This window comes from Lithobates pipiens, unplaced genomic scaffold (assembly GCF_037356315.1).
Source record: "Lithobates pipiens isolate NorthernLeopardFrog02 unplaced genomic scaffold, aLitPip1_a1.2 Scaffold_23, whole genome shotgun sequence".
Lineage (NCBI taxonomy): Eukaryota > Metazoa > Chordata > Amphibia > Anura > Ranidae > Lithobates > Lithobates pipiens.
Window position 1 is genome coordinate 275013059 of NW_027507785.1, and position 24772 is coordinate 275037830.

The window sequence follows — 24772 nt, forward strand, 5'->3', positions numbered from 1 at the left end:
ATAATTGCCTTTTCTAGCCTGGCTAATTGGTAGTCTTTGATCCACTGATTTTTGCTTAAGTCTGAGTTTAGTTTGTAGTCTCTGTCTTTTGTTAATAATTGGCACTGTTGCCTTTGGCACTAGGATGATGGATTACAGTGAATTCAGGTGATGGTTAAATAAGTTGTCTCAGCCAATTAGCAGAAGTTTCTTTGGGCACTTTGCATGCTGGGATAGGTTATTTAGGATAGGGGGAGTCGGGCCAGAGAGCAGAAGAAGAGGCCGGAGAGAGCAGAGAAGTCAGAAGAGATCCCCAAGTCGGAAGAGACTCAAGGAGCTAAATTACTTTAAAAAACGGTCTAGTGTGGTTTTTTTATTGACACTTTTTTCCTCCCAGATGAATGGGTAGGGGTACAATGTACCCCATACTTATTCACATAGGGTGGGGGGCTGCAATCTGGGGCCCCCGTAATAAAGGGGGCTCCCAGATTCCGATAAGCCCCCCTTCTGCAGACCGTGACAACCAACGGCCAGGGTTGTCGGTAAGAGGCCCTTGTCTTCATCAACATAGGGACAAGGTGCTTTAGGGTAGGGGGCCGTAGGGTCCCCCTGCCCTAAAGCACCCCCCCATGTTGAGGGCATGTTCAGTTCAGAAGGGGGTCGCTCGCTCGTCCCCACCCCCCTTCCTGACCGACCGGGCAGTGTGCTCGGATAAGGGTCTGGTATGGATTTTGGGGGGACCCCATGCAGTTTTTTCAGAGTAGGGGTTCCCCTTAAAATCCATATCAGACCGACGGGCCTGGTATGCTCTTAGAGGGGGAACCATGACGTTTTTTTTTATTTAAAATTTGGAGTGGAGTTCCCCCTCAAGAGCATCAGAGCACAAGCAAACCAACTTTGATCCAACTTCAATGATATTCAATGGGCTGAAGTAGGATCAAAGTCAGACCAAAGTAGTGCAGGGAGCATTTTCAAAGTTGGACCACCTTGTGTTGGACCAGTTAAGACGGCACCCATAGGGAAACATCGCACCAGTGTAAACTCAGCCTAAAGGGGGCTGAATACAAATGCACGCCACACTTTTCAGATATTTAATTGTGAAAAACATTTATCATTTTCCTTTGACTTCACAATTATGTGCCACTGTGTTTGTCTAACATATAAAATCCTAATAAAATACATTTCCATTTTTGGTTGTACCATGACAAAATGTGGAAATTTTCAAGGGGTATGTATACTTTTTCAAGGCACTGTATATATGCGTATATATATATATATATATATATATATATATATATATATATATATATATATACTTATTTATTTATTTATTATCAGGAGTTCTGCTTTTACAATTAACCAATTAAAATTTAACAGACGGTTCACATGATGCAAGCATCTCACAATGAGAATAAACGTCAGAAGCGTTCCCATGGCTGAATAGGCAATAATTGAATCAAAATTTGTTATAAAAAAACATTCAAATTTTACAAGTAGGCATAGATTAAAATGTTCCGCAAAGCATGGGGTTTCCTCCTTTCATATTATACTGCCTTTAATTTAATATTTTATGCATTCTTAACCACATCCACTTGTGGTGGGTGCATGTTTGTTGTGTACCACAGACCCTTTAGCTAAACAGTTCAACAGGACACAATGTTCTATGGGCAAACAAAAAATAAAATCCTCAACACATTTGGGAAACATTTCCTCATTCTCTTTAGTTAATATAAACTGCCTTTGAACCACATCTGTGTATGGCTTTCCTTAACATTCCATTTCATGTTTATTTTTTTCCTTTACTTCTACCCCTCACCTACATTAAAGTGAGCAAAATGTTTCCATCATCATTGAGGCTGGGACAGCTCGGACATCAGCTAGGAGTTTGACTTTCGTTTGATCTAGACAACGTCTGCTCTAGACACTCTCCCCATATTCATATGGTCATCAAAGGCTTTCAAAGATGCAACACTTGGGATAAATTAGTTGAACCTTCCTATAAATTTGTTATCCTGTGCAGGAAACACCTCTAAAATTCATGTCTGTTTTCAGTCAATAAAAAGGAAATAGAAATATTATAGCCATAACAATAATAAACTTTTTAAGGGAAATTCCAGAGAGAGATTAGTCGTAAATCAATTCCTAGATAATAACAAAGAATAAGAAGAATGTATCTGTCCACAGATATAACGTGGATGAACTCCATTTATCTGTAATCCAAATAAAATCTGAACAAACATCCTATGATGTTTCTTTTGCAATAGCCAGTAATTAAAAAAAGGTTAGCCATTGAGATCATGTCAATAAAAACATGTCCATCAGGTTACCTGCCTTACCTTGTGAAGCCCAACAAACTTGCAGACACAGAAGAGACAAATGTTTGTCATGCTTCTTTATAGCACAATGCAAAATGTTTTGTTTTTTGTTTTCTAATATAAGTTTTTTTTGTTGTAATGATCTAGAGGTGCAATGTAAAGGTAATAAAATGTGGAAATACCATAATTTATAAAGTCAAGAGCAGAGTCATATAAAGTAACCGATGGATGAAATAAAAAAATAAAAGAATAACCAAAATTCGAAGAGTCCATCGTACAAGAAGTCATCTTGAGGAGGTGATGACTTCAGCATGGTAGAAAAGATTGTGGGTCTGTTGTATGATAACATATCGGATATAGAAACTCTGGCAGGAGTAGACATAGGTAATACTGTATGTTTTGAACTTGTACAGGACGCTGTGGCTGGGTCCTGGAAGGATGCTATATTTCCCCCTCTGTTTGTACTGTGGTCCCTTTAAGTAAGCAAAAGTGTTAACTCACCTGCCAGAGGAAGTGAGTTTAAAAAAACACAGGAAGCTGTATAGGTGGGTGTGGAGGAGTATAGAGGAAACTGTGGATGGTGGATGGAGGTTTGGTGTACAGCAGTAAAAGTGCATGGCATTCTCATAGCTATACGTACAGTGTTCCCCCTATTCGCATGTGCAAATTGATTCCATTGTATAACAATTAAAGGTAAGGATACATTTTTTGACATGTCCTTTTTATTATATGTTTTTAATATATGAAATGTATGTAATATTTTTTTAGGTACCGGTACATGTGATGGTTTAATATATTCTTTTATTTTTTTTGTATGCTGTATAAACATATATCAAATTTTTAAAGCAATTGGTATTAATATATGCAGTATATTTCTTTATGACAACTCATGAAGTAGCACATAATGTGTATGTATAAATAGCGTAGTGTGTGACGTCCAGATGCAGCCTCCTTTCCCAGCCTTGTATGTGGAGATACATCGGGTGGAGCTACAGGTCTTGATGTCACCAAAAGCCTCCTTTCCCAGTCGAAGTCTTGTATGTGGAAATGTGTCGGGTGGAGCTACAGGTCTTGACGTCCCCGCGCACCAACTGGCTGGCATGAGGCGCGGTTGGTTTGAATACACTGAATGCCGTTTTGTTTTGATGTCAGTGTATACGATTTTTTAAGTACAAATACCCTTTAAATTCGAGTACTGCACCATGAAGTCTCTTCTTTTCATTTCATAAATACATCCCTTGGAGGAATCGATTTTACTAGAAGGCTCTGAGAGGAGTATTTCAGCAAAGAAAAGCCGCTACAGAAGGAGGGATCATGTTATTGGAAAAGTCAGTGGAAACCACGCTTTTGGGCAAGTGATCCTTCCTGCTTGCGACTGCTTATCCAGTCTCTATAATTTGATATCCATCACATCTGGTAAGCGCCGCTGTTTTACTTACTTTGATGAACAGAAAAATAGGTTGTTCTTCTGAGAAGTTCGTCCTGATTGTTCACATTGGGTCAAGCACTTTTTGGACTGCACATTTTTATTCTTTATTTCCATTTCAGCAATTTTAAGCACATTCATTTATTCATAACACATGCTGGCGTTTATGTATGCTTCCTCATTTGATTTTTTGGATTGCGCATCTTTATTAATTATACACAGGGCCGCTGATAGGCCAGTACAACTGGCCCTGTTGTACCGGGCCTGGCCAGCAGGGGGGCCCGGGAAACCTGTCCACAGAACTAATTAATATGAAAAAAAAAAAAATCCTCCAGCCACCATGACCAAACATTGTCTGTCTGCTTCATCCTACCCTCCCCCCCCCCCCCCCCCCCCCCCCGGTTACTTTTTTATTTTATTTTATTTTGAGCTCAGTATCTGCAGGTGGCGACAGGGGGAGGGACTATTTTTTCTATTTCGGCGCGGAAGAATATCTCTTCCGCGCCCGCTCCTCATGCTGGCTCAAGTCCCGGCCAGCATGCCGTTTCCTGGCGCCACGGAGTGATTCCTCTCCCTCTGCTCTGAAGCAGTGAAGCGAGCGGGGCCGCCAGTGGCAGAAGATTAAAAGAAGCAGCTGGCATCTGACTGGAGTAGTTTATGGACACCGGCACTCTAGGCAGCAGCAGGATCAGGGAAAAAGTGACTCCTGGGGCCAGGTGTGTGGATTCGAGATCTACTAATACTACTGCAGCAGCATATATATATATATATATATATATATATATATATATAGATATAGATATAGATATATGTATATGTGTATATATATATATATATGTGTGTGTGTGTTTTTTTTTTTTTTTTCAAAATAGTTTTTATTTTTTGTTTTTTTTTAAAGTAAAAACCACAGAGGTGACCAAATACCACCACAAGAAAATAAATATCACTTGTAGACAAGCCTGCACTTTTTTTCAAGGCGAGGTCTGGGGAGGGGCCAGGGGTGGGGCTAAAGGAGGGACCAGGGGCAGGGCCAAGCGTGGAACTGAAGGGGGCCCGTCAGGTAGCCTGTACGGGGCCCCATGATTTCTATCAGGGGCCCTGATTATACACATTTATGGACTGAATATTTAGTTTTTTTCAGATGCAGCACCGTTTCTTTTATACATGTATTTGACATATTTATATATGTGCAATGTTTTGTTTGTTTATTGGGTTTAGCGCAGATATCCTGCTATACATAGCAGTGGAAGTTACCTGCAACTCTGAAAGTCGGTGAGACTGATATTTCTTTCTGTTTCTGCTGCTTTGAAGATGTTTAGATTTAATAAACCTTCTTTTGATTGCAAAGCCTGTGTCCTGCAATCTAACTGGTTCCCCAAACTTTACAACTGGTGGAGAATGCGGGCAGGGCAGAACAGGCATAAGACTTAACAGGCATTGGACTTAAAACTGACATTTAAAGCAGACAGTGCGTACACAGTCTGGAACATAGGTATCTCACCGGTCAATGCCTCTTGGCGTCTTAATGATTCCCTTCTCTCTGACCCAGACCTAGTTGATAAGATTAATGACCATATTGACGACTACTTTAAATTAAACAACACAGAAGACATTTCCCCCACTATGCTGTGGGCCGCCCACAAGGTGGTTATCCGGGGACACTTAATATCACTAGCTGCAGCACGGAAAAGACAGAGACTGTAGGACATTTCCAGACTCTCTAATGAACTGGCGAAACTTTATTATGCTCATAGTCAATCACACTCCCCAGACACATATAAACTGCTATTGACAAAACGGGCCGAATTGGACACAATTCTCTCTGAGCAAGCGCAGAGGGCATTGAGATGGTCAAAGGCCAAATTTTTGTTGCACAGCAACTCGGCTTCAGCGATGTTTGCTAGGAAGTTGAACTCTACCATACAACCACCACATACCTATAAACTTAGAAATAACAGAGGAGAATTGGTTACCCATCCCACAGAAGTCTTAGGACTATTTTCCAAATTTTATCGTAATCTGTTGGCAGCCCCATCCTCCCTGCCTGGTCCCAATACAAAGGAATGGCTAGATAGCCTGCCCCTTCCCTCGCTTACGGTAGAATAAACTAAGTCCTTAAATGCCCCTTGTAGTTCTGAAGAAATTAAGGTAATTATTGCCTCTCTGAAGACCTCCAGGGCTCCTGGACCAGACGGATTCACCTCCATGTATTACAAAAAATTTTCATCCCAGCTGATTCCCTATTTAGTGAAAATGTTTAACTATGTGTTGGAAGGTCATACTTTCCCTGAGGACATGTTACTTGCGAACATGTCTCTGATACCTAAACCGAATAAGGACCACTCCCTCCCTCAAAATTATAAACCGATTTCGGTAATTAATAATGATTTGAAACTCTCCGGCCGCCTGCTAGCAAATAGACTTTCCAATATTATTCCCACCTTGATATCTCCTGATCAGACGGGCTTCATTCCCTCTCGGCAAATTACAGATAACATTCGTTTGGCCTCCAATGTCATTCAAGATGCAAATTTATACACCAAAAAAGTTTTACTGTTAAGCCTAGATGTACATAAGGCTTTTGATAGTGTTACTTGGCCCTATTTAGAATCCGTCCTGTCCAAATTTGGGTTTGGGGGAGAATTTGTGTTTGGCTTCAGGGCACTGTACCATCACCCCCGCACCCGGATTAAACTGCCGGGGTGTTCCTCAGAATACTTCCCGCTGGGCAGGGGGACCAGGCAGGGATGCCCTCTCTCTCCCCTGCTTTTCGCCGTGGCGATCAAAACGTTGGCCAGGGCGATTTTCCTGAACCCCAACATCAAGGGATATATGAAGGGAGAACGGGTATATAAGTTAAGTATGTACGCTGATGATGTGCTTTTATTTTTATCTGACTCGGTGGTCTTATTGCCAAACCTGATCCCGCTACTGAACACCTTCCACGGTCTGTCAAGACTGGGGGTTAATCTCGCAAAGTGTGCTGCACTTCCAATCAATATTCCAGAACATACCCTAACGGGTATTCAATCGAGCTTTGGATTCACACTATGTACGGAAACACTACCCTATCTGGGCATTAAGTTGGCTACGTCCCTCCCTAAACTATATTTTGTAAATTACCCCAAGGTTTTTGCATATGTTAAACAATTACTGCACTCTTGGGACAGATATCGTATATCTTTTATGGGTAGAATACAGGCTATCAAAATGTCCATTCTTCCGAAACTCTTGTTCTACTTTAGATCTTTGCCTTTATATGTCTCTCATCATACAATAGACGGTATACAGAAAGAGATTAATAAGTTCGTCTGGCAGAACAAAAAACCTAGACTGCATAAAAAGCTTATTTTCAGACCAGCTGAGCTAGGGGGCCTGGGGCTCCCACATTTGTGGTTATACTATGTCTCGGCCAGGTTGGTGCAGATGGCTCAGTGGCACTTCCCCCCAGATACAGTTCCGTGGCTTCAATTCGAGAGAACCTCGTGAATCCATATTACCTCCCGGGTCTTTTATGGGTAGAAGGGGTCCGCCCCAAGCACTTAGCCACCTTAAATGGGTTGGTGGCACAATCCCTTCAGCTATGGTTCCTATATAAAAAACAATATGCCCTGAGTCCACCCTGCTCTAGCCTGGCCTCATTCCTAGGTGACCCCAGGTTCCCAGCAGTGTTCCTATCACCCAATAGTTTCGAGGGCTGGTCACAGAAGAATTTAACTACCCTTGAGGCGTTCTCCCAAGAGCCCCCTTTTAGCTCCTTTGCACATTTGCAAGAACAGTATGGTTTACCTAGGGGGGATTTCTATAAATACTTGCAGGTCTGTCATTTTTACGCCTCTCATTATCAGATAAAGGGGCTGCCTTCACTTAACGCATTTGAAAGTGTTTGCCGATCCTCCTCTAGGGACAAAGGTACTATCTCTATGTTGTATCAGTCTCTCAATGAATTGAAGCTTCCTGCTAAGTCTCAAGCCATGCTTGGTTGGGAAAAGGAGGTTGGTATTGAACTAACCCCTGAGGTGTGGATAGATATGATAACCAACATGAGAAAATGCACTAAATCTCTGGCGGTCAGAGAAACGGTAGTAAAACTACACACTAGGTGGTGTTATACCCCCTCGAGGTTAAACAAGTTTAATCCTCTGGTCCCGGGGGGTTGCTTCCGTGGGTGTCCGGAGGTTGGCACCCTCCTCCACACTTTTTGGAGCTGTAGGGTTCTCCAGCCCATATGGCAAAAGGTAGTCGATAAATTGTTCCAGTCCACAGGAACGCGGTTAGGGATTACTTGCCAGGTGGGCCTCTTATACGCGGACATCCCGGAACTGGCCCCTCCGGCCCAGAAACTAGCCCACACACTTTTCAGTGCGGTTTACTGGACAATAGCTTTACACGAGATCACCATTGGTCCCTTGGGAACAGGTTCTTAGACGCATGGAGGCGATCAAGCTTATGGAACGAATATATCACACTCTAATGGATACCATGCCCATCTTTGACAAAAAGTGGGCCTCATGGTCGCCTTTTTGATCAGTAGGTCTTAGGGTCTAAGGCAGTAGGATGGCACCCGGTCCACCAGCAGGAGAGATAAAACTTACCTGATTGCACACGCTTGAGAGTTGTGTTTTTGTTTTTTTTCTTTTCTTTTGTTAATTTTTTCCCTTTCCTGCTTTTCTTCAATTTTTCTTTTCTTTCATGGAGTACATTTCAATGATATACTATTCTACATTGTAATATTGAGTTCAGCACTCTAGTCAGAGTACGTATTGTAGGTACATTGATTCTCACTTTATATGCTATTCTCAATGTGGATTAATGTACGCGTTACATCTTTTTCATGTACTTGTCTTTATTCCCTTAATAAAAACGTTTGTAAACAAAAAAAAAGCAGACAGTGCATGGGATTTATGTTCTGGGTTAAAGCTGCACAAACCCCTAAAGCTGAACCAATGGAGGAGCTAACAGCTGTCCCTGGCTAATATGCAAGCGCAGACTGGCCACGAGGAAGCTAAGCAGCATTTAGCAACCCAGCTGGAGCTACAACAAACTCACCACAAAGAGGCGCTGGCTCTGCAGCAAGAAAGTTCTTGCCTGTTGGTGGCCCAGCTGACAGCCCAGCAGGCGACCCAGCAAGGGGTTATGCAGGCTCAGGTGACTGCCTTACAAGAAGCAGTGCAGCAGCTTTCTCAGGGGTGTGAGCAAGCGGCTACTGCCCCTGACAACCAGATGACCGTGAGGGCGAGCCATTTTCTGCAGAAGTTGTCCCTGAGTGATGATCTAGAGGCATTTCTTGCTACATTTGAGAGGATGGAAGGGTGGCCCCTTTCAGGACTAATGGGCCAGCCTCATTGCTCCTTTTCTCACAGGAGATCCTCAAAAAGCCTACTTCGACCTACCACTGGATGATGCTAAAGATTATCAAAAAACTAAAGATAGAAATTATGGCTTGTCTGGAGGTGACTATGACCATTTGGACCCAATGAGTGCACCAATGGAAGTATCATCCAGATCAACCACCCTGGTCTCAAATGCATGACCTGGTGCAACTAGTAAAAAAATGGCTGCAGCCCGAGGTGTTGTCTGGCCCCCAAATCGTGGAGCGGGTTCAATACCTGAGGTCCCTCCCAGACGACCTTCAATGGTGGTTCAGCCATGGAGACCCCAAAACAGTGAACCTCCTTCATTACGTTTCTAGGACTTACACTGGGTTCAATACTGCTTACAATTATTTACCATTTATTATTGATTTACTTACACACAAATTTATAATTTGTTCCCAGAGGTCCCTGTTGATGAGTCACATACCATCACTATTTTCCATGTGGGGAATATATTCCCAAGTACACTTCACTTTTCAACACCACCGGATGCTAAGCCATGGCTGTTGCCTCAGCTCCCGTGAGAGATGATGTTCCCAGTCAACCTTGTGCCTGCCACTACATGATACACCCACTACCCATTCTTGTACATATGGGTGGATAATGTTTACTCTTTTTATCTGCCTCCTTTATACGTCTTTTTAGCTAGCCAGACTGATGTTCATTATATCTATACATACACCAGAGATATTCCTGTCGCATATGCTCCTGATGAGTGGACACAGCCACGAAATGCCTCAAGCTTTCATTGATGCCTCAGCTACATCCAACTATGTCTGACTATGTTGCAATTTTACCAACTATGTTTTGTGCTATATCATGGGAACATGGATGTCAATAGTGTCCATTTGTACCTCCATGTTATGTTACCATGTGTATATACTGTATATGAATTTTATTATCCATTTATACCTATTTTACTTGCATTGTGGTTTTATTTTATCTGTATTGGTATATGTAATAAAAACACTTTACAGACCCACAGTGCGTTTTTGTGTCCAGGTAAATGCTTCATTTAAAGTCCCAAAATCCCCCCTCTCCTTGTCGAGATGGTGGAAGGATATACAGTGGTGGAGGATCTGCTCGGCCCTACCAAACGCCAAGGGCCCAGTCTGCCACGGCCTATTCGATTAACTGCCACCCTTCGAAAGGATGTCCCACGGAGCCCTGGAACAAACACTCCAGAAGGCTAAGAGTCACTCCTCTGTGTTCTGTTCCTGTTCGGAGAGGAGGGGATGTACAATGTTGGCAATGTTATCCCTGGGGCAATAGCCAGGCACGCTGGCCACTGCTAGAGGAGCCCATGGAATGTGGGGATCTCCAGAGGGGGTCTTTTTATGCCCATAAAGCATGCACCACACATCTTGACCTTGGCGAAGGGAAATTTGAGTGTGAAGTTCAAGTGAACTACCTGCCTGCCAGAGATTTATTAGACTCCGGAAACATGGTAACCCTGGTTCATCCCAGAGTAATTGGGAGGATCGGTTCCGGTAAGCAAACTTTACGGGTTATGTGCATTCACGGGGACACTAGAGAGTACCCTCTCATTTTGGTGACCATCTCCATAGCCTATGACACTGGTACACTGGTTGGGGGTGGTGAAGAACTTGGTGCATGATGTTATAATAGGATGAGACAAAACTGTGGGAACAAGAAGAACTACATGAGTGGTCCAGAGGCTGTTGTCCTCCTGTTGGCACTGAACTGACAAATGGTATGAATGTTGATGCAGATGATGAAACGGCTTGGTTTGGTTCAGGCCTACCTGAATACTGAGGGGGGCCTCATCCACTTCAGGTAATGCTGGAGGATGAGGGTGTTCCCCAGGGGGCATTTGGTACAGCCCAGATGCAGGATCCTACCTTGGCCCGGGAACAGGTTGTAGTAGTAAAGGGGTTCCCCAAGAGCCAGGTGTGAATGAGCGATGGTCACACTTCGCAGTATGCATTGAATTGCTTTATCGGCTTAACAAAGTGAGAGAAAATGTGGTAGAGCAATTGTTGGTACCCCAACTGTATAGATGAAATGTTCTGTACCTGGCCCATGACGATGTGTTAGGGGGACACCTGGGAATTGAGAAAATGGAGGCACGGATCACTGACCGGTTTTACTGGTCAGGTCTGAAAGCAGAGGTATACTGGAAATACTGTACCTCGTGTCCCACCTGTCAAGAGAGTTGTACAAAGGAATGGGAAAGACTGGAACTGCCTGTTACCAGCTCTCCTGTTTGCTATCCGGGAAGAGCCCCAGGCCCCCACTGGGTTTTCACCCTTTGAGATGGAGACCTCGTGGACTACTTGACTTTGTTAAAGAGGGATGAGAAAGTGAACCTATTCAGAATAAGAGTGTTCTTGAATGTGTCTCCCAAATGCAGGAAAGGAGCCTAACCGTGATGCCACTGGTCAAGGAACATTTGCAAAAAGCCCAGGAGGCCCAACAATGGGTCTATAATAGGGCTGCTAAAATAAGGCACTTCCAAGTGGGGGGATCGAGTAGCGGTGTTGATTCTCACTGTGGAAAGTCAATTCTTGGCAAGGTCCCTTTGAAGTTGTGGAAAAAATGGGGGAGGTAAATTATAGAGTCCACCAGCCAGGCAAGAGGAAACCGTATCATATATACCATATAAACTTGTTAAAGTCCTGGACAGACAGGGAACCGGTGACCTTCCTGGCTGAGGCAGCACAGTGATGTAGTGGTTAGCACTTCCACCTAGCAGCAATAGGGTTGTTTTTTCAAATCCCACAACATCGTCTGCCTGGAGTTTGCATGTTCTCCCTGTGCCTGTATGTGTTTCCTCCAGTTTCCCCCTACACTCCAAAGACATGCTGGTAATTAGACTCTGTCTAAAAAAAAAAAAATGGCCATAATATGTGTATGTGTATGTCGATGTCGATGTCAATGTTGTATGTGTTTGTAAGCATGTTGGGACCCTATGGGTTAAAGGAAAGCACAAAGCCACAGATGGACACCAGTGGCAAGAAAGCACACTGAGGCGATTCAGTTCACATAGGTAGCGCTATACAAGTCATTCATTCATTCAAGACTTGAGCCTCAGGTTGGGGCGGAGAGTGTCCAAGTAGCAAAAAACCCTGTCTAAAATCCAAAGTCAGCAGGCAATGGAGTTCTTGCAGAGAAATAAAGAAACATTTTCAGACTTACCAGGGCTAACTAGTGTCATACTATCACGGAAGCAATTTTTTGTTAGGCCCTACCTCATCCCAGAGGCTCAAAGGAAGGCCATTTCAGAGGAAGTGAAGAAGATGTTAGACCTGGAGATTATTGAGAAGAAGAGTGAGTGGTCAAGCTCGATTGTGTTGGTACTGAAGCCCAATGGGTCTCTGCGAATCTGCAATGATTTCTGTAAACTTAATGAAGTTTCAAGGTTTGATGCCTACCCCATGGTAGATGAGCGTTGAGAGTTCATTGTCTAGACTGATGCTTCCCATGTAGGATTGAGAGCGGTGTTGTCACAGGTTGTCCATGGGGATGAGCACCCAGTAGTCTTCCTCAGTAGAAAGTTTACACCAGTGGAGAAAAACTACGCTATAGTTGAGCGAGTATCTGGCCAATAAGTGGGCTCTAGAATCCCTCAGATATTATCTCTTGGGGAGGAAGTTTAGGCTGATTTCTGACCTTTAACCCTTTAACATTAATGAGACAAGGTAAAGGGACAAATTCCAGGATTACTCGTTGGTTCCTGGCACTCCAGGAATTTAAATTTGTAGTGGAGCAAAGGCCAGGGAGACTGCATCAAAATGCAGATGCCCTCTCCCGAGTCCATTGTTTTAGCTCCACTGTTGCCTCCACCTCCTTGATATTGGGGCAGAAGGGGAGGATATGTACAGGACGCTGTGGCTGGGTCTTGAAAGGACACTATATTTCCCCTCTGTTTGGACTGTGACAGACGGTGAGACTGATATTTCTTTCTGTTGTTTTTGCAGCTGTGAAGCTGTTTAAGTTTAATAAACCTTCTTTGGATTGCAAAGCCTGTGTCCTGCGATCTAGCTGGTTCCCTGAATGTTACAAACTACATACAATGCTTTAAGAAAACCTACGTAGAGAGTCAAGCTGGTTGAAAACATTATATTCAGCATTGCCTTATAAAAGAGGTATTTATGTTTCCTATGAGGATTGTGGCTAGAAGAATGCAAATCATTCCATCCTCACTACTGATGGCCAGTCACAATTTTATTAGCACTGTGATCCATTTTTATTCCATCCAAGTGGAATGTCATATATTTGACTTGACTACATGCCATAAATAACCACATTCTTACTGATTTGTGCTACTGGAAATTAATCCACTCTATTGAAAAATTTCCAAGGCAAACCATATGTATTTTTACATGTAATTGATGGTTTGTGTCAATTGTAAAATCCCCCCACCTTCCGTATTTAAAAATTCTAAATGAACATGGCAATGACTTTCACATGAACTTGCATATGACCATTTAAAGGAGTCTGTGGTGCAGGATGGGGCACTTCTTGATGCTCACTTTTATTATCTTTTGGACTGTTAATACAGAAGTTTTAAGTAGAGAGAGAGGGAGAGAGTCTGAAAGTAAAGCTGTTTGTGCACTCTCTTTACTAAACCCAGAATGCTTTGTGAATCTTATGTCATGGGTATACCCTATAGTCAATGTTTAATTATAAAACAGAGGTTGTTATATGGGGCAGGATGGAAGCATTTAAAAAACAATGGAAAAAAGAGCAAAGATATTCCACTAAAACATATACAGTGTTCATGAACACCTGCAGTTTTAATTATATAGACCTCAAATCTGATCCTTCTGGCATAGCAATAATTAGAAACAAACTAAAATGGCAACATGGAACATTTTTCATATTTAGGCTAATCCTATGATAAACTGTCATAGGGGTACACCTACCACTGAAACAACTGTGTGATGGAGTATGGGGTACACCTAGCACTGAAACAGCTGCATGATGGAGTTCGGGATACACCTACCACAGTAATAGCTGCATGCTGAAGTTTGGGGTACACTTTACCACCAGGGCTGGACTGGGACAAAAATTTGCCCCTGTACTTCATCCAGACTGGCCCACTTTCATTTTGCAAACAAGCACAAAAACAGTATATAAACTATACGCGATTGCGCAAAAAAAAAGGATAGGGTAGTATACATACAGGCTAGGGCAGTGTACAGACAGGCTAGGGCAGTATATAGACAGCCTAGGACAGTATACAGACAGGCTAGGGCAGTATACAGACAGGCTAGGGCAGTATATAGACAGACTAGGGTAGTATACAAACAGGCTAGGGCAGTATACGGACAGACTGGTGTAAAGGAGAACGCTGATTTGAGGTGGTCTCTGATCACCAGAGCCCCTTACATCACGGTCTGCAGCATCAGAGTTCACAGTGTAAGGGCGGGGCAAGGGGGAGTTCTGCAAACTCTAATTTAAAGTGGAACTCTGTGGACTGTGGTGTAAAGGGAAACTCTGATGTGGGGAGGTCTCTGGTCACCAGAGCTGCTCTCCTTACATCAGCAAACGCTATGGTAAGGGGAAACACTGATGTAAGAGGGGAGTGAGGACACCGAGCCTTGGAATATAAGGTGGACGGCACGGATCATCGGCATGCCTGAAGGTGTGGAGGGGAAATATCCGACGGTGTTCATGGAAGAATTATTGAGGGGCCTACTGGCGCCCACCGGATCCCCCCTGTTCCAGGACCACCTGGAGCCAACCTCCGCACCCTGATTTTTTTCAAATGCTCAACTTTAGGGATTGGAATGAGATCCTCAGGGTAGCTCGCAGGGTGGATGAGTTAAAATACCAAGATGCCAGCTTGCTGTTCTTTCCAGATTGCAATTGGGGGTCTACAGAGTGGTAAGACCCTGGGTGCAGATGGCCTACCTGCGGAGTTTTACTCCCAACACTCAGACTTCCTTGCTCCTAGACACAAAACCCTCTTCTCTGGACTCGCGGAGGCAGATGCCTTGCCCGAGTCTATGGAGGAGGCTATCATTGTCCTGATCCCTAAACCCTGTAAAGGACCCCTAGGACTGTGTGTCTATGGGGGAATCCTAATCTGCCTCACTTTTGGTCAATCCCGGATCCACAGGTATGGGCGAGATTCGGCATCAAGACATTGAGAGATATCATGCCTGCTGGTACTCTACTGACATTCCCCCAACTAACCAGGAATCACGACCTACCTGGCTGGATGTATTTCTGGTATGCCCAACTCCATCATGCGGCCAGGGCTCAATTTCCTACACCCCCACTTCTTCAATTAGACCCGGTGGAAGACCTCTTGTCCTATGGTGACCTAATGAAGCCTCTCTATGCTCTATATGGGACCCCACCATAGTAAACTTTTGATCTCATATCTTCTTTTCTATGCCAAAAAAGAAATCTTATGTAAATGGACCTCCTCTACCCCCCCCCGCATTATCCTCCTGGGAAAACAAAATCAATGCTGCCCTACCTCTCTACAAGTTGACGTATATTAGTCATGGCTGTCACTGGAAATTTGATAAATTATGGTTGCCATGGGCAGCTTTTTAATTATCTGGATGTGGTTCTTCTTCTCCCCCTCTGCCTTCTACCCTCCCTCCCCTCCCTCCACTTTCCCATCCTCCCCCCATTTTGCCCCCCCCCCTTTACTGGGACCTAATTCCTGAACATAATTCTCCAATATTGTACCATTTCTTGTATTGATTCAATGTTTACGCTGCTAATTGGACACCGAATATGTACCAAGTTATTGTATTATACCATATCTACTCCACAAGATCAGTATAATTTTGTTATGTTCTATTGTATACCTTCCTTCAATAAAGCACTCCTGATTGTTAAAATTATTATACAGGTTGCACTCACATGTGACTGTGCCAATCCCAGCACTAAGGTGTCTACAGCATGTGTGGATAGGTATATCAGGCTCCCCGCGGCGTGCGATCCACGCCTCGCTCTGGATATACTAGTTGAATGTCACATATGGGACCTGGGTTGGGTAATATTTTTGGCCAGCATTACCTTTTGTCCTGGTGCCCCTCTATAAATTAATTTAGGTTTTGATGGAAGAATATTTTTCAAGGTATGGTCTCTTAGTAGTATAGGCCACTGTGTTTTAATGGCTTTCTCTACTTCCCCATATTGTGAATTATATGCTGTAATATATGCAAGATTATATTGGTCTTCTGTCAGGTCCCTATGTTTACGTACCAATAGGGTGTCCCTATCCATTTGTCCCACCTGTTTCCTAGTGTTTAGCAGTTGCCGTATGCTATAGTCTTTCTCTAGAAACCTTCCTATTAACATATCTGTTTGAGCTCGATAATCTTATTTTTTTAAATTGCGTTTTATTCTTAGGCACTGTCCTTATGGTATTGCTTTTACCCAATTAGGATGGGGACAGCACGGCGTAGAAATATACCCATTATGGTTAGTATCCTTAAAGTAGGTACGGTTCCCCAAAAAGTTCCCTGACTTAAATATTTCCATGTCCAAAAATTGTATAAGTGACTGATGCCATGTCAATTTGTTATACCTATTTACATTCATATAGGTCAGGAACTTTTGCAATGCTTCTTGTGATCCCTCCCAAATAATGAACATATTATCTATGTACCGTGTGTACATTTTAAGTTGTGGCCACTGATTTCAGAAGATTTGTTCATCCTCCCATTTATTCAAAAATATATTAGCAATGCTGGGGGCATATTTGGCCCCCATTGTACCCCTTTAATTTGATTAAAAAACTCCCCCGTATACCAAAAGTAGTTGGTCATAGCCATACTTAGGGTTTCTACTAGATACAGTGCCTTGCGAAAGTATTCGGCCCCCTTTAACTTTTCAACCTTTTGCCACATTTCAGGCTTCAAACAAAGATATAACATTTTTATTTTTTGTGAAGAATCACCAACAAGTGGGACACAATTGTGAAGTGGAATGAAATCTATTGGATTTTTGAAACTTTTTTAACTAATAAAAAAATGAAAAGTGGGGCGTGTAAAATTATTCGGCCCCCTTGTGTTAATACTTTGTAGAGCCACCTTTTGCTGCGATTACAGCTGCAAGTCGCTTGGGGTATGTCTCTATCAGTTTTGCACATCGAGAGACTGAAATGCTTGCCCATTCTTCCTTGCAAAACAGCTCGAGCTCAGTGAGGTTGGATGGAGGTTGGATGGACAGCAGTTTTCAGCTCTTTCCACAGATTCTCGATTGGATTCAGGTCTGGACTTTGACTTGGCCATTCTAACACCTGGATACGTTTATTTGTGAACCATTCCTTTGTAGATTTTGCTGTATGTTTGGGATCATTGTCTTGTTGGAAAATAAATCTCCGTCCCAGTTTCAGGTCTTTTGCAGACTCCAACAGGTTTTCATCCAGAATGGTCCTGTATTTGGCTGCATCCATCTTCCCCTCAATTTTAACCATCTTCCCTGTCCCTGCTGAAGAAAAGCAGGCCCAAACCATGATGCTGCCACCACCATGTTTGACAGTGGGGATGGTGTGTTGAGGGTGATGAGCTGTGTTGCTTTTACGCCAAACATATCGTTTTGCATTGTGGGCAAAAAGTTCGATTTTGGTTTCATCTGACCAGAGCACCTTCTTCCACATGTTTGGTGTGTCTCCCAGGTGGCTTGTGGCAAACTTTAGACGAGACTTTTTATGGATATCTTTGAGAAATGGCTTTCTTCTTGCCACTCTTCCATAAAGGCCACATTTGTGCAGTGTACGACTGATTGTTGTCCTATGGACAGACTCTCCCACCTCAGCTGTAGTTCTCTGCAGTTCATCCAGAGTGATCATGGGCCTCTTGGCTGCATCTCTGATCAGTCTTCTCCTTGTCTGAGCTGAAAGTTTAGAGGGACGGCCAGGTCTTGGTAGATTTGCAGTGGTTTGATACTCCTTCCATTTCAAAATGATCACTTGCACAGTGCTCCTTGGGATGTTTAAAGCTTGGGAAATCTTTTTGTATCCAAATCCGGCTTTAAACTTCTCCACAACAGTATTACGGACCTGCCTGGTGTGTTCCTTGGTCTTCATGATGCTCTCTGCGCTTTCAACAGAACCCTGAGACTATCACAGAGCAGGTGCATTTATACAAAGACTTGATTACACACAGGTGTATTCTATTTATCACCATCAGTCATTTAGGACAACATTGGATCATTCAGAGATCCTCGTTGAACTTCTGGAGTGAGTTTGCTGCACTGAAAGTAAAGGGGACCACTTTTCAGTTTTTTATTTGATAAAAAAGTTTAAAATATCCAATAGATTTCGTTCCACTTCACAATTGTGTCCCACTTGTTGGTGATTCTTCACAAAAAAATTAAAATTTTATATCTTTATGTTTGAAGCCTGAAATGTGGCAAAGGGTTGAAAAGTTCAAGGGGGCCAAATACTTTCGCAAGGCACTGTATTTGATTTGTGGGGTTGTTAACTCTGAATATTTATATAAGGCCGATAGGGTGCCATCTAAAACATCCTGTTGTTAATGTTGGTGTACAGGGATTCTACATCTACTGTCACCAGTAGTGTATGGTCCTCCACCTGTATATCTTTAATCAGATTAATGAGTTGCCTACCATCTTTCAAATAAGCTTTGTGGAGACTGGTTGCAAGAAGGTATCAATGTATTCCCGTAGTCTGGACTAAAGTGTACCTATCCCTAAGTCTACCTGGTGGGGTACTCCTATCTTTATAGATCTTTGGAACCTGGTAGATTGCTAGAATTTTAAGGACTTTTGTAAGAAGATATCTAGACTTTTTTGTGTAGTATTCCTAGCTTAGACCCTTTTTGGATCAATTGGCTAAGTGAGGACTGTAATCAGTTTGCTATTTGAATATGCACACAGTTTATCATGCACTAACTAATGTGTTGTATCACCATTTATGGGTTGCTTTGTAGCGCTAAAACCTTTACCATTGTCTACCACACTCTCCTAAAGGGGTAGCTACACGATCTCAAGTTCACTATTTAGTGTTTGCCTACCAGGAGGGAATTGTTGGGACAGCCTATTTATTTATTTCTTATGATTTTGTTTATTCGCTATGGATGTATTTAATTTTATTCACAGTGGAGATAGTGATGTCCAAGATTGTTTTCATGAGGGAGGCACCCAGAGTGCTGACGTCTAATCTCTGCCCTTTGGTGGACTTCCCGTAAATAGGACAGGCGGAGTTTAGGTGTGGGCTCTGTAATCTGGAGACTGTGAAGTAACATTGTGGAATAAACTGTTCTCGGTTCCAGTGAAAGGGATCCTGCATACATGTAACAAGCGTAAACCATTTTGGTTCAGGAGTTGGTGGTGGTTAAAGGAAAAGATCGCCTCCTTCCCCTCAGCAGTGAAGAGAGGACTTCTCAACAGAACACCTAGTGACCCAAGCCGACATGTCTCGTGGGCCTCAAGAGCTTAACTGAACTTTCAAAGCTCTGACATGTAACCATAAGAGGACTTCAAGGCCTTGCTGTGGAAGTGTTAACATAACTTTACTTTGGAAATGCAGCATGATAATACAGCAGAAACAATTTCTTTTCCCTACTTCTAGCTAACATGATGTAGTGGCCCAGGCTCACCTCCATGAAGGTGAGATTCCATGTAGACTAGGGTGACCAGACGTTACAGATTTCCAGGGACAGTCCCCGGATTGAGCCCACTTTTCCCAGAGACCCTCTGTCCCTGAATTGGAAGGACGTGGGGGGGAGTCAAGACCTGGCATCTCCCCCTACACCGCTGCCTGTCAGTTCACTATGCAATGGAAGGAGGCAGCAATCAGTAGCTCTGTGGTGGCTGTGGGCGGTGGGATCTCTCTGGGGCTAGTAGTTCTCTTCCTGAGTCTGTACAGTGGAGAGGGGAGGGGCTTCTGACCCGAGCATGTATCAGTTTCACTCTTCTGTCTACAAGTGAGTCACTCTGCTTGTACACTCTTGCTGATAGACGCCCGGGTCAGAGGCCCCCTCCCCTCTCCACTGTATAGACTCAGGAAGAGAACTACAAGCTCCAGGGAAATCCCACGGCCCACAGACACCACAGAGTTGCTGATCGCCCCCTCCCCCACTGCATAATGAACTGCAACAGAAGTGATCTGAGGTGCGAGGGGTGATGCTGACCACAGACTGTCATCAACATTGATTGGTGAGTGACCATGGGGTGAAAGTGTGGGGTGGACGGGGGGTACAGAGATGTGCTGGGGGTTTGAAGTGGAGTGGGTACAGAGCACAGATGTGCTAGGCTCTTTCACACTGGTGGACTGAACTGGTCCCCCTGTCAGTTTCTCAGGAAGACCCGATCAGACCATCCATTGCCCTCTATGGAGTGGTACAAATGTCTGCTGACACCCACCACCATCCGATCCGGTCCACTAAAAACAGACAGATGGGAAAAGCCCCATAGAGAGCCGCGTGCTCTGTCAATGTCCGCTCTCCATCAGCGGACCGGACACAGACATGTCATCCGTTTGCTCAGCGGTAATCAGGGGAGAGATCCCCCAATAAGCAAATTCCGCTGTGTCAATTTTAATTTGATTCGCCGGGTGCCTGCCATCAAACAAGTCCCGCCTCCTGGTTTTCACCTTTGACAGATAGCACACTTGTCCAATGCCAGGGCATGTGTGCTGTCTATCATAGGTAGGAGCCATCCAGGAGGCAGGACTTGTTTGATGGTCCAGCAAATCAAATTAAAGTTGGCACAGCAGAACATCTCCCCCAGTGTGTGGTACCTGGGGCAGACCGCTCCCCTCTGCCTCAGCAGGATCTGTGTTATGATCTGGCCATTTTCTGCAGAACACCAGCTCTTTTCTCCTCTCTAATCCCCTGCACAAGAGAGGCTGTATTCCTGGGCACAGGTGAGGCTGCATTCCTGGGCACAGGTGAGGCTGAAATGCTAGGCACTGGTGAGGCTGAATTTAAATACAAAACAAAACCTATTGGGTATACCCAGGCTTAGGTTAAAACACACACATTAAACGAAAAACATCAAAGGTAAGGTGGTTGCTAACCAAGGCTTAGGGAATTGGAAGCAAGGTGTCTGGGGTGTGCAAAGTTAAAGGGTCAGGTGGTACATTCTCTGTATACAGTCCACATGTAAGCAGTAAACAGAAGCAAAACAGAGTATTCTATAGAGGGGTTGCCGAGGGTCTGACAGTATCTCTGGACTTGGTCCAAATAGCCCATACTTTGGAGAATTTTTTTGAACATCCCCTAGATTCATATGTAAATTTATACAGTGGGACCGCTTTATTGACATAGTCTTCCAATAATCTAAGGTGGGGGGCTGGGTGGATTTCCATTCAAGGAGTATAGTCTTACATGCATAAAACAATAAGGCCTATCAAAGTTCTCATAGATCGAGAGGTAGCTATTAGGTGAACAAGACCTGAAATGCAAACATCAATTGACAGTGATATTGCAATTGTGGTGACTGTGCAAATACATCAGGAAAAAAACACTGTCCAGAATAATTTTATGCCCGGACATTCCCAAAACACATGCAGGAACGTGGCAGGGTCGGCCGTACAGCGCCAACATTGTGAAGAGTGTGAAGGATAAATCTTCTGTAACCGTTGAGGTATGAGATATACTCTATGGAGAATCTTAAAATGGATTAACCTGTCTCTGGCTGATATTAAGCTTTGCATAGGTTAGTCCCAAACATCCTCCCAGTCTTTGGAATCTAACTCTGGGACTTCCTCCAGCCATCGTGACCAGGGCCGTCTTTAAGGCAGGGCAAAAGGGGCAGCTGCCCTGGGCCCTGTCATTGTTGTGGGGCCCAAAACAGCTGCCTCATACTTGTCAACTATCCAGGTTTAAATTCCCTTGTCCCTTAAAGTTTTATTCCTGTGCTATGTCCCAATATCTCAGTGTGAAGTGCTGCTACTAATGCTGTCCAGCTCTGCCCTATTGTTGTGTGCAGATGACTCACCTGCAGACCCTGTGTTTACATGTAAATAACTGGCATTTGTATGTAAACAGCGGTGACAATACTGAGTAAATAGCTGGTGGCATTGATATGTAAATAAAGGCGGCATTCCTATGTATAGCATGCTCCCCTGCTGTGAGGATGTGATGTGCTATAACCTCTAGCAACTAATCAGTAAGCAGTAATGATATGCTGTAACTCCTGGCAACCAATCGCAATTGCTGCCTGATCTTATATGGAAAACTGATTTTAAGTCAAGCTGCTATTTATCGTATGTCTCAGCCCTTGTACACACGGTCGGAGAATCTGTCGGAATGAGTCTTATCGGACCGTGTCGTCAGATAATCTGACTGTGTGTGGTATGCATTGGACTGATTCCGTCTGAATCTCCGTCCGACCCAATTTTCCAACATGTTGGAAATATTTCCCGACCAACTGGGCCGGACGGACCTAATCCGATCATGTGTAGAGCATTTTCATCGGACCAAGTGCCACGCATGCTCAGATCAAATTCCTACATCAAAGCTATTGGCTACTGGCCTGAATGTAGTCCCATCGTAACGAAATTACGTCATCACGTTCTGAAAGATCAGATTTTTCGCCAACTTGGCCCGACCGTGTGTATGCAACAGTTTCGGACACAATCCGTCGGACTAAATCCGACGGGCAAAATCCGACGGATTTGGTTGGCAAAATCTCCGACCGTGTGTACGTGGGCTTAGAGTAGGTGGAGAAGGACATTTTTTTGGGGAGGGGGGCCCAAGAAAAAGACGGCCCTGATCGTGACAATAGTTTGTCGAGACCAACATTGATGGAGGGTTGAAGAGACTTGTAGATTGTAGAGAGTGGTTTACTGCCTACAAGGTTTTTAAGACACTTCGCTGTGAAATAGGTGCTTCTTTCCTACTGAAAAGTGTTGCAACCTTAGACCTCCTGCAGGCACAGACGTATGAGCTGTTTCAAGCTAAATCTTCTAGTTTATATTAGCAGATATTACCACAGGTTGACCTTGATCTTGAGCTTAGCGAAAGAGGAAAAGATCCAATGCCTTGAACAAACTTATATGTAATGCTTTAGTCGCTGGCCTTTCTTTGTCTAATCATTTCCGGTATAATCTGCATTTTCTCTCTTGTCATTATAATAACACATTAATATCATACACAGGCTTACCTGGCAGGGATCGATTGATTTTTGATTATTTACTTGAATTCTCTCCCTGTCAGGAAGGAATGGTTGTTACGCTTAGTGTAAGGCTGTAAGGGCCATCCTAGCTTCCGCCAGAACTCAATGTTGTTAGGAAACTCCCAAACCTCACTAGTTCTCTTTAAACAAATCTTAGGCATTCTTTTAAAACTCTGCAAAACAGACATCTACAGCACAATATGACATGAACAGCATGACAAACATATGGAAAGCAAAGAGAAAAAAAATACATAAAAAAGTTAGATAAATTCAGAAAACATAAATCTCACTATAACTGGGTTAGATATTAGAGTACAGCTTAATTTAGCTATAAACTTCCCAAATAGTAGCTGCACTGTAAGGCAGTATATTGCTTCATGCTAGGAAAGCTAATACAACTGATTTAATAGATGTCTCCGATACTTCAGACAAAAATGACCTCCATAGAGTACAAAACTCAAGTCTTCCTAATGAAATAAGACATATCAGTGATTCCGCTTACTGTCCCCTAGGCAATCTGCTAACTCCAAAAAGGAGGAATGGGAGGAAAATAGCTTCCAAGTACAATTCAAACTGTTTCCAAACCGATTTTCATAACATAAGTACCAAAGAGTCCAGGGGAACCTTTAATACACTGTAATCCAGGATAGAACTTTCATTTTAAATTAAAGTGGACCGGTCAGTTTGTAGAAGACATTCTGCTATAAAACAGGGAGCTTTTGAAAACATATATTTTTTAAAAGCTTTAGGGTCTTTTTCATGATTCGTAATGCTAAATTACTTACCCGTCCTCTTACATTCCACCCTGTTATATCTATTATTTATTACCATAACTCCTTTGATAATAAAACAACCCTTTGAATGCATGTTAAAAATATAGCTTAAAGGGGTGTTCCAGTGGGGATTTTTTTCTTTTTAAAGTCAGCAGCTAAAAAAAAAGTAGCTGCTGACTTTTAATAAGGACACTTACCTTTTCAGGGCGCCTGCGATGTCGGCTGCCCGAGGCCAACCCGTCCCTCGGCTCTCGGGTTCCAGCGCTGCCATACTCACTAAGGGAAACAGGCAGTGGAGCCTTGCGGCTTCACTGTCCGTTTCCTACTGCGCATGCACGACTCGGGCAGCGCTTTGTGAATGGGACGTGCTGTGTTAGGAAACACACAGTTCCCAGAACACAGCGCGCCCCATTACCCAGAAGACAACGTGAGGAGGAGAGAAGACCGACGATCACTGTGGAGTAGGAAGAGGCAGATTAGAAAGACTGCCTAGCAACAGGGATTTCTGGTAAGGTAAAAAAAATATTTTTCAAATGTTTTTTTTTTTTCATTTTTTTAAAGAATATTAATGCTGTTTTTTTTTTTTTTTTTAGGGTGGCCCTTCACTTTAATTAGGTTGAAAGAAAACCAGGCTTGACTGACATTCTACATTCGACTGCAGATCACTTCTGAGATCCTGTCTTCCTTTACAACTGAAGTCTGGTCTTTAGGTCATTTTGGCCTTTTGGTACCATCATCTTTCGTTTTAAGCCTCTAATAAGCTGGTTTAGTCTAGGGGACTACAGAGAAAAATTCTTACCATATTCCATGGCCCTGCATGGCTTT